This window comes from Opisthocomus hoazin, chromosome 1 (genome assembly GCF_030867145.1).
Source record: "Opisthocomus hoazin isolate bOpiHoa1 chromosome 1, bOpiHoa1.hap1, whole genome shotgun sequence".
Classification (NCBI taxonomy): domain Eukaryota; kingdom Metazoa; phylum Chordata; class Aves; order Opisthocomiformes; family Opisthocomidae; genus Opisthocomus; species Opisthocomus hoazin.
Genome location: NC_134414.1, coordinates 61,821,964 through 61,834,057, shown reverse-complemented (window position 1 = coordinate 61,834,057; position 12,094 = coordinate 61,821,964).

Here is a 12,094-nt window from a genome sequence, read left to right as displayed (position 1 = left end):
CCAATTAGTTTCTTTTCATATTTTCCCCACAAATGGCAATACCTACTGCAGCTCCTCCTGAGCCTGGCACAGTTTGCCAGCTATCTGGGAGACTGTCTCAGCATTTTTTTACTCCCCTGGGTAATATACTAATTCCATGGCACTTCTTTCACTTGGAAGTCACAGAATCATAGAATGCTAGGGGTTGGAAGGGGTTTGTACCCGTTGCCCCTTGTCCTGTCACTGGGCACCACTGAAAAGAGTTTGGCCCCATCCTCCTGACACCCACCCTTCAGATATTTATAGGCATTTATTAGGTCCCCTCTCAGCCATCTCTTCTTCAGGCTGAACAAGCCCAGCTCCCTCAGCCTTTTCTCGTAGGACACATGCTCCAGTCGCCTCTTCATCCTCGTAGCCCTCCGCTGGACTCTCTCCACTAGCTCCTCATCTTTCTTGAACTGGGGAGCCCAGAACCGGACACAGTACTGCAGAGGGGGCCTCACTAGAGCAGAGTAGAGGGGGAGGAGAACCTCCCTCGACCTGCTGGCCACACTCCTCTTAATGCACCCCAGGATTCCATTGACCTTCTTGGCAACCGGGGCACACTGCTGGCTCATGGTCAACTTGTCTGGTACCTATATGTCAGTTACACTGGACGGGATATAGCATGGGTGCGCACAGGTATGTGTGTATACGTGAGGGAACTGCACATAAAATACCCGCTGCTTGAAGATGAGCCACAAACTGTTTTGCTTTTTTTTTTTTAATACTTAGCTAAACAACTAGAGTAAGAAATGTATTGTGCATCGTTCATGTATGTCCATGTCTTTTTCCTTCTTAGGACACTGACTCTGCACTACCACAGACCTGATGTAATGGGGCATCTCACTTCACAGCAGGTGAGGTTGCATCAGCACATTGCCAGGATACAGAGTGAGTCTCTTAGGAACAGAAAAGATTCAGAAGGAGACATTTCTTGGTATAGCAAATGTTGATGTTTATTGACCTAGACTTTAATGAACCCAGTAGTGAATCAAGGAAATTTTATATAGTGCCTGGATTTGGGAGGCTTGTAGCTTTTTAGTAAAACTGAGAAAATCTTAGTTTTAATGGAAAAAAATGAACTGAATTCTTGTTCTCATCATGACAGAACCTGATTGGAAGTACGACAAAAGCATTTATGTGTTACAGAAATGAATGACATGTAATAAAATATTTACAACTGAACAGAATGGTTGTTTATAGGTTGAAATGCCACAAATTAATAAGCAAGGAAATTCACATACATTGAAAAAAAAAGAAACTTTTTGAAGTATACACCTGCTTACAATGATTTCTATTACATGATTAAATTATAATGTCCATTTCAAATTTTTAAAAATTCAAATCATTGCTATGTTTGGTGAGGCACTGAGATGATTCACACCAAGTCCAACCCTTCCTCTCATTTAAGATAAAGGTCCTGATAAAAAGTAGATATATATCACAAATCAGAAGTTCACAGTGGAATGAATTATTAGACCATCTCAATCAGCAAGTGTAGTTTCTCATTATTGACTAACTTCTACTGCCCTGGAGTAATGGAGTTTTGTCATTGACCCACAAGGCCTTATTTATGTACTGGCCACTTAGTGCTTTGGCCATGTAAGTGAAATACAACTTTGATCATATGGCTCTGCAGTGGTACCCAAATGGTGAGATTCCCTAGGACAGGATTCATCTCACCTACCTTTACACATCTAAAAAAATCAGACATCTAAGTCTGAGTTAGCCATCCTGCTTCTTTTTTTCAGTCAAGGGGGAGAAATTGGCACCTTCAGAAAGCAAATTATGCGACCTGTGTCAGACATCCACCTTGAGGAGAGATCAATCACCCTCTGGAAATACCCATTACTCCTGACTGAACACAAAGGGAGCCTGGGGGGACTGGCTTAGACATTTAACTTTCAGATGACTGAAGACACGTAAAATGAATTGCATCCTGACTTTAAAGTAGATTTGTGTCCAGTGAGATCAAGATAGGTCTCTATATTTGGACATTTCTCCCGTTTTAAATCATGCTAAGTTCTTCCCAAACCACAGTAATGAATAACCTTATTGTCATTCATCTCCATCAGTCTGGCTTGCATTTTGCTCACCTTTGCCTATACAAAGCTTACACAGAGCTTTTCAGGTGGCTGTGATGACTTAGGCAGTCCCCTGCCTCTTCTCCTAAACTCCATCCTCCACTGGTCATTTATGTGGTCACACAGAGAAGCAGACCAGGACACTGACCTGGCTGAAAAGTCACTAGGCGAAAAAAAGTTGTTCTCTGTTCTGGCTCAGATGACCATACAAACTACATTGGAAAAACGGAAAAAATATCAGAAAAGCAGAATTGGGGCTAGAGACTGCTTCCAGGAAGCCTCCACTATATGCCTTTCCTTTCTGTCATTGACTTTTCTGGACTCAGCAATAAAATCCTTATCAAAGCTTCACGGTCTTGCCTGTGTCCCTGTAGTTTTCTCCTTACCACCCGCACTACTCTTCCTCTCTTGTCTACTCAACAAACACAGTCCCGTAGGGTGGTGTCCCTCACCCTACTCCGTCTTTAAGCAATCTACTCTCTTTGAGGGACAGTAGACAACACCTATGAAAGAATCAAGGGCTGTTTGCCACTCCTATGGCTCAAACAGATGTTTGTTGGCAGGGTCCATCTTTTCCCCAGAGACTGAAGATCCATAATGTTTTCCTCATTCGTGATGACAGCGTAATGACTGTCGCTGCACTCACTTTGGTCATTTTGGCCTGCTCTCCTATTGCCCTTCAGTGGCCAGATCAAGTTCACAGTCCATAAACAAGTATGTTAGCAAAGCTATGGGAGCAAGCAGTGGCTGGAAGGGGAGAGGGGAATGGGAACCCCTTAAATGGTCATATAGACTGAAGAAAATACACCAGCTCTGAAAATCCAGTGGTTTAAAGGAAGAACTGCCCCACGGATTGAAGCTTGTATTGGTTAGGGAAATGGTTTCATTTTGTGTAACCAGGTTCTAGGATCAACGTCAAAATGGCCCATGAAATTGCCTGCTGACATGGTGTACAGAGCAAAACTTGGCACTTCTTGACCTAGCAAGTAATTAACATTTCAGCTGAAATCAACAGTGCACTTTCAAAGTGGATTTCCTGGCTGTCCTCACTTGTTGGGCTTTGGTTCGCGTGGTTCACATCACACCTTGGCATGCATCAGCTGGATCCCTGTTTGGTGAACCTAACGCAGAAGACTTTCTCCAGCAGTGCATGTACAGTGCTCCCACTGCTTATAGGCATTCAGTCCCTGGGCCTGTGCTGCAGCTAGTTGAGATTCACCATCTCTGAAACGCACAGAGGGTGGATATGGGGTCCTCAGCACCAACTGTTTCACCGTGTCAGTCTGCTCCCACTGGTCCAAATGACTTTGCCAATGGACATGTATCCTATGTATTACCCAATGTGATAAAAATAATTTCTCTCTGTTTCATATTTGCCCTGCTCCTAAGGTCTTGAAACAAAGTCAGAAGCCAACTGCCACTTTTCCAAAATTAAACTGAAAATAGAACCAGCCTTTGAAGTTGATGACCAAGCCCCACTAACAAGTTTTATCTTTGCGGTCCTGATATGACCCCCGTCAAAAATCAGGAGTCTTCCCCTGGCTGTTTGCAGTCTTAGATTGCACACTTACTGATTGATTTCTAGCACCTTAGTCTGTAAAACATGCATCCACTCTACATGACTTTTACACCTGCATATAGCAGTTTATAGATATGAAATCCTATGCCTATACCCTTGCTCTGTACTGCTTCCCGATTTCTTCCTTTCTTACCAGTCTCCTTTTACCTCCTGAAATTACAAGGCCTATACCAGGGAAATGAAGTCAGAAATTTTCATCGTTTTTAAGTATATTCATAAAGGCAGGAAATAATCTGTTCTCCATGTCCCTGCTAGATAGGACAAGAATGGATGAGCTTAAATTTCTGCAAAAGGGACTTAGCATAGTCATTAGGAAAAACTTTCTGGTTAAGCCTTGGAACAGATTGCCTAGAGAGGCTGTAGGATCTCTATCGCTACTGTTTTTTTCAAGAACAGGTTAGACAAGTATCTGTCAGGAATGTCATAGGTACAGTTTATCTTGCCTTGAGGGGGTGGAGGGAGTAGATGACCTCCCAAAGGCCCTTACAGCCTCTTTTTTTGTGTGATCTTCCAAGGTATTCTGAATGTCTTATTTATCCCTATCAGTACATCTCAGTATTTCTAATACAACGCTTATCCAGGACTGAGATTTGAAAATTCATAATCCTCTAAGACCACTGATTGCTCAGAAGTATGTGTCCTGTTTATCCATTGATGCTTGACACTAGTGCAAACACTGGTAGTCAACTATTGACTCTGACTGGAATGCTGTCTATCGCATTTTGCCCTATTCCCAATTCTCCTCATAAAGTGCAATCCATATTTGTAAATCTGACCATTGAACCTGGATTTCAAATGTTGGTCAAGATGACAAACCTACTGATAATACCATTAAGACCAACTGGTTTATTTATACCACCAGTTTTTGAAACACTTAACCAGCAAGTGGTTCTCTGACAGACGTAAACTATCAGACCACATTTTCCTATTAACTGCTTAAGTGTACTGGGCGACATCATGATTTTACATGCAGCAGTATCATACTAACACAGCACTGCAGACAGAACAGTGTTCATTAACAACGCAAACCCCTGAAACAGCAGAAAAAAAAAAAAGAGAGTATGATTGGTTTTGTACACTGACTTTGTGTGGTGATATGGTGGCCTCCTCTTATCCATTTCTACATGTTGATGCAACAGGCTATTTCCTCCCCATTTCTCCCCACTTCCCGTTTCCTTCCTGGCTACTGTTCCTTGCCAGACTGCTTGCGCTTACCTTCATTAACATGAGTTCATGCCCATGAACTTGACAGCAGTCTGGTTTGGGAGACAGGGAGAGCTGCCCAAAACTACGTGTTGAGAATGCAGCCCTCCACGGGAAGTGCACACGTGTGTGGCACCAAAGAGCTTCTGTCCAAGACAGCGCTAACTTAGCAGTTAGCCAAAAGCCACCATCCTCGTGTCGTGTCCTGCTCTGATGCCTGACTGAATTCAAGGGTTTCTCCCCAGTCAAAACTTGTGGTTGTGCTATGCTATGTGATAGGATAGGACTCAGTGAGGAGAGCTGCTCTTCACATCTGTGAGAGATATCTCCTATCTTGTTTGAAAGCAGATATACCCTCCAACTCTGCTGAAGCTATTTTAGTTAAGCTACAACAACTCAATTGGCTAAATCCTTACTAGTGATACGTAGCTAGAGATCACCCAGAGCTGATACTGGGACTGTGGATCTTGTCCTTAAGAAACTTTAAGATTTTTATTATTTTCTCAGAAATGTCAGTGGAAAACATAATAATAGCAAAGGATGGCCAGGTACAAGTTTGTCAGCAATGGCATCAATTCAAATGTGCATTAAAACACAGTGGCCTGACAGAGATGAATGACAAAAAAACAGCTCTCCCATAAAAATTCTCATTCTTGATGTACAACAGGTGATTATTTCACTTAATCAGCTTTTCAATTAAGCTGCCTACAGTGTCAGGAAGCCACAAAGTCATTTAATAGACAGCAGTTAGAATGGGCTGGAGAGGAAATATTTAAGCTGAACTGATTCTGATGGGATTTCCCAAGCTCAGGAAATTCTCACATTAAAGACATTATGCGAAGGAAACAAGTTGGCTTTAGAAGGACCAAATTTGTAAAATTTTTTTCTAGATTTGAAATCTTGAGCTGAAATCAGCACGGTTGTGGTTGCTTTTGCAATGCACGCGTTTTACACATTTACAAATAGGTAGAGCTTCAATACTTGCTATCTAGAAACAGATTTCCTTTATTCTATTAGAATATTAACCTGAGGAACCTGGAGTTCTCAGAAATATTGCTTTGTGTTGGAGAGAAAGGAATAGAGGTGTCCACGCTACTACAATAAAGGGTCCCCTCTACACTGCCCTAGTGAGGCCTCATCTGGAGTACTGTGTCCATTTCTGGGCTCCCCAGTTCAAGAAAGATGAGGAGCTACTGGAGAGAGTCCAGCGGAGGGCTACAAGGATGATGAGGGGACTGGAGCATCTCTCCTACAAGGAGAGGCTGAGGGAGCTGGGCTTGTTCAGCCTGAAGAAGGGAAGGCTGAGAGGGGACCTAATAAATGTTTATAAATATCTCAAGGGCGGGTGTCAGGAGGATGGGGCCAGACTCTTTTCAGTGGTGCCCAGTGACAGGACAAGGGGCAACAGGCACAAACTGAAGCACAGGAAGTTCCATCTGAACATGAGGAAGAACTTCTTCCCTCTGAGGGTGACGGAGCACTAGAACAGGCTGCCCAGGGAGGTTGTGGAGTCTCCTTCTCCAGAGATATTCAAGACCCGCCTGGACAAGGTCCTGTGCAGCCTGCTGTAGGTGACCCTGCTTCGGCAGGAGGGTTGGACTAGATGACCCACAGAGGTCCCTTCCAACCCCGACCATTCTGTGATTCTGTGATTCTGTGATTCTGTGGTTCTGTGGCTACACAGTCTGGCCCTGCACCCTGGCAATCTGCACTGATGTCTCATCCAGAGAAGCTGCTAATCCCCCAGAAGGAAGGCTTTTACCTCTTACATCTATGCACAGGGGTGCCTGCAGCAGGCCACGGTCTCGGCTAGAGCCTCTCATCATTCTCTAACACGAGCAAATCGTACCAGCTTCCAGTCGTTAATTACACATTGAAGGTATTTGTGTAGAATAGCACTATTTGCCAATAATATAAAGCTATTCTCTGCTTGACATCCAAACAAATAGAAAATTCTACTAGGAGTCTATTTTCTTGTTCTGTAAAGAATTTCAATAAGGTATCTTTCATTTTAAAAAGTCAATCTTCTCCCTGTTTAAAGGTATTAAGCAGTCCTTCATTCTGTTGGCTGCTTTTCAGATGCTTCAGGCTCTCTGATCATCAGAGATAAGAATCTCACCCCTTGTCCTTCTTTGGAACTGGGATTTGTGACAGCCCATGGTAAATGCCCTGGAACAGGAAAATATTCCACAGACAATTTAACCGTACCAAATTATTTCGGAAAGTGTTTATTGAAGTGGACTCGGCACTTCAATGATACACTTATTGATTTGATATAAAGAGAAAGAATTCATTTTCCGGCTGTATTATTTTATCATGTTAGCTTTCTATTGAATTTTACTTTTTGTTGCACAAGGAATTTGTTCTCAAAACAAATGTATTAGGTACTCCATTTGAAATGGTTTTATTGAATTTCTGATTGTGTTTTTCCCTCCAGCTGACTTCTATTTAATACCGCTATTCTTTTGATTTAAATATTTCCCTGTGTAGGAATTGACTGCTAGGAAGGACTATAGCATCAGGATACCTGCCACTCCATCCATTTTAAAATATTTCCCCTAAGTAATTAGTTCAGTCACTCTAGGACCCTGGCAAGAAAGTTCATATTCCTCCAGATGTGATTTCTCACCATTGCAGGTATTTACCATTTCTCAGGCTAGCTGGGATCGAGGGGGCCAAAAGCAAACCTAACTATCATGACACAGAGGAGCTGCTCCCAAGCCCCATACGGCTCTGTTCAGTGATCTCAAGTCTGTGGCCTCCCATCAATGGGAGCTCAGAAAGAGTTTCAAACCCTCTGCCTCACACTTACTAGTAAAATGTGTAACGTGCAGCCAGCAAAACAGACAACCCTGGCACATGGTTAGTAGCAGCAGAGGCTGCTGAGAGGAGTCCCAGTTCCAGCCAGAACAGATGGGATCTTGGAAACAAATCTGAAGATCACAGTCTTTTGGATTATTTTGAGCTAAGAAGCAGCAAAGCTACGAATAATTGTGGAAAAAACCTGACAGATTAAACATACAAATGGAAAGATCCCTACTGTACAAACTTGCTCTTTTGTCATAGTGCCACAGCCATTTTCCTCCTGAAATTGAAATGTCAAATACTGAAATACCAAGGAATTTCTAAATTATTTCATTTCTTTTAATAATTTGTCCTTGGAGAGATCCCTGAGCTCAAAGTACAAGAAATTTGAGGTATAACAGCAAATGGCATCATCCACTCGTCTCTTGACAATAGGCACCGGGTAATTTGGGCCTCATCTGACGTTACTGAAGTCAAGAATATGACTCAGGTATACCTACCCGTGTTTCAATCACTTCTCTGATAACAAAGCAGATAATCTCTGACTGTTAGTATTCTCAGGGGAAAAGTTAATTTACCTGCCAATCAGTTTGTAGATTAACCTTCCAGCTTTGTCTGGAACTTATCCTGAGGAATACCTCTAATAGTCCATGGCCTAAAAATGTGCAATGTTCACATCGTCAAGTGAACCTCTCCACTCTGCAATGAACGTACTGCATTAGGTTCATATAGTAGTTTTAATAGTACACTGCATATACATATTGTCTGGTTCCCATCACCACAGTACTGGTACATGTACTGTACGTACAGAGTAGCCCAGGTTACATCTTTTCCTCCTGCAGGCATAGTCACAATAACTGAGCTGTGAATAGGCTCCAGTTGAGGTTATTAGGGGTGAGAGAATCTCCAGGACTTTCTCACGTGCAGGCCTGGATAGAGAAAGAAGTCTTGAACCATGGGTTATGTCTGCTCAACTCTGACATGGCTTGAATATTCATCCTGCTTTTTACTGAAGACTGAGACTTCTGCAGTTCTGCAATACATTATCTGATCTTGTAAATACTTATGTAGATGTTCCAAAGAAAACTCTCCTTATTTATAAGTCTTAAGCCATAGAACATAACTATGAGTTACTCTGTGAGAGGTCTCCAGACACTGGACATCTAAATGTATTTATTTAGCTAAATGCTAAAAATTTAAAAAAAAAATCATTAGTGTGACCACTGCTTTCAGCTGAGCTGTGCTGAGTGCATGATGGGGCAGGCTAGATAAGCAGCTGAAATATGAAATGAATGCATAAAGATGAATTTGCACTGACAAACAGAAGGAAAATTTCTCATTTGACTTCAGCACCAGCTCTTGTAAGCAAACAATCCTGAATGTGGAGTTTATTCAAAATCAGAACATCTAAGTGCTTCAGTGTCCTTCCCACTTTATCCAATGTGAATAAGAACTTCCTTAAGAGGACCAGGGATATTCTGAGGGGTGACTGGCCGAAGTTTTTGGGGTACTAAAACACATACGGTGTTTATAGAACTGATGACATTTACACCATAGAGTGTTTATGGAATTTGAAGTGTGCTTGTGCAGCTAATTAGGAGGATAGCGAGGGAAGCACCTGCTCAGATGTGACCCAGTGTAGGAGACGGGAATTTAGAGATGACGGAGAACCCCATCTCCAAATACAACAAACTCTGAGATCCTAAGATCTACACTCTCACAGGAACCGTCTGAAAATGACAAACCTGGGTCCCTAGATTTAGACGTTTAAATCCACAAGTATGCATTTAGATTCCATTGCCAAAATGGACTATTAGAGCATAAAATTTTATCTGCAGTATATTAGAACAATTACTTCATCACCCAATTAATTCTGTATGGAGGCCAATAACTTCTGTTTGACGAAAGGATATTTTGTGTTGGACTAATGCATAACTTCTAGCAGAATATCTAGTCTTGATCTGACAATAGCTGAAGACAGAAAATCGTAGCATGCTAGTTAGTTTGAATGGTTAATCCCAGTCACCGTTAAATATACATATATATATATATCTGACTTCTGTCCTAGATTGACTTAGCTTCAGATTCCAACCACAGTTTCATTCTCTACTAAATTCAAGATCACTTCAATGCTCAGTGTTTTCTCCCAGGAAAGGGAATTATATACTCTAATCAAACCCCTTCTCAATTTTCTTTCTGATAAGATTAAAAAAAAAACCATCCATTTCTTAAATCACTTACTGCACTTTCTAGCACTTTCTCCATCTCTTCAATGGTTTTTGAAAAAATATCAAAACTGAACCCCAGATCCTAGCTGTTGTCTCGGCAAAACAACGTATGCAAATACTATCACCCCTCTACTCCTATTCATTGCTCCCATGTTTGTACAGCCAGGATGTGTCCCCCATGGCACAGCAATGCATTGGGAGGGGTCGTTGAATTCCTCATCTGCTAAGACCACTCTTTGTAGGATACTGTCGACCATTAATTTTTTTTCCTGGCTGATATTTGGTAAACCAAAAGAAGCAGCTCCTTTTCCTGAGGTGTTTGCTTTCTTGCCCTGTGCCTGGCTGTCCTGCTTCCTCCATCTTCCAGCAGCCTGCAGCGTGCCATGGGACTTCCTAGACTGCTCTATCCTGCAATGCCACTCAACACAGCAGTTTGCACCTCCCTCATTAATGCCACTCCTAGGTACCACAGAGCTCTCCGTAGCTAAAGCTTTTCTACTTTACCTACTTCCCACTTCCCACATTTGGGAGTTTATCCTGGATGCACCCTGACTCAACATCACATGAGCCTACACACAGACCACTGCCCTCCTACTGCCATCCCTCTGGTTTCTACCCCAAGAGCTGGGCTGCCCTGGCTGGGCTGCCCTGGCTGGAGCCACTCTACAGTCCTGCACGCACCTAAGCTGGGTCTGGGCAAGACCATGATCCCAAAGAGCACACTCTGCACCCCAGAAGGCAAGCTGACAACTGTCTAGGTTGTCCCAGTATGTGTAAGTTAGAAAGCAGTAAGTTTCAAAAGAAGATGTCCACTACATAATAAAACCCTTTTTAAAGAAACAATAAAAAGAATATGCAGACTTGGAAGTCACAGTGATGAGAGACAGGAAGCATGAGTAAAATAGAGGAGTGAATAAGGTATTGAATTATCTGAGGCGTACAAGTCATCAAAGAGAAAATGCCTGAAGTAGAAGGTGGCAGCTGAAATCTGTACTAGAAATAACAAACTATCGATAAGCCAGAGAGAGGAATTCTATGAGGAATGGAGATCACTGTTAGCTGAGGGGAGATGTGAAAGATGCTGAAGTGAAGAATTATATTTGTTCTGAGGAAGAGGCACATAGACAATTGAACACCCCAAGACTGCTGACAGTAGAGGCTGGGAACGGAGGCGACAGTCTGGCCATACAGACTGTTCCCACTGTTCCCAGCTTACTCCAGTAAGTCCATAGGGAGAGAGCATTTATACCTCCTGCAATTCAGAAAACTCTGCATCCACCTCTGAGCCCTACGGCTCAGGTAGTAACTTTTCTCTAACATCAGGCCTAAGATACATAAAACGAAAAGCAGCAGCCATCTCAAGGCATTCTTCACCGGGAAGTTATTTTAATTGGTAGCTGATGCCAGTCAGAGCTATACTGGCCCCTTATACATTTCTAAACTCAGTGTTAAGGACAATTCAAAGTGACTAGGAGAGATTCACCAAGGAAATATCATATTTGACAACTAAATCTCTTTTTCTTAACTGATCACTGGGATTACGTAGAAGAACGGATACTGTATTGCTTACGTAGCCTTTAGCCAGTGAAGCAGGTCAATATTTGACTCTCACACTGCTCAGTGTAGGCAAGCAATTTAGTTCCACCACTGAGAGAGAAAGATGGTGAAAGCCAAAAATCAGTGTCAAAGACAGTAGGTCCCTGTAGTAAGGGAGAGAGATCCTCCTTCAGAAAAGTGGTAATACTTTATAAGCTCACAAAAACTCGTGATACTGGTCAAATGCCAGGAATCAGAAGTTAAGCAGATTAAAGAATGGACTGGCTCACCAGCTGCAAGTTGAATGAATGCAGAAAGTTTCACTCTGCATCGATTATCTCCAAAGCAGGCTAAAGCCTGCGGGTGAGGGAGCACCAATACACTGGCTTGAGTTCCTAGTGTCAGGAGGGTACCACCAGCCGCTGATGATCAGCTCCAGCAGATGGAAAGCAAAGGATCCTTGGCTACATCAGGAAGAGAACTTTTTCATTTTGTTTAGTTTTGGTTTGCTTTTTTTTTCTGAAAACCTACAGTGTAATAGTATCCCCAAACTACCAGATGATTATCGAAAGTTTAAGATAGATGCAATTTGTTTCCTTGGAGTACTTCACAATATTAGCTTTGGGTTTCAGAGTGTT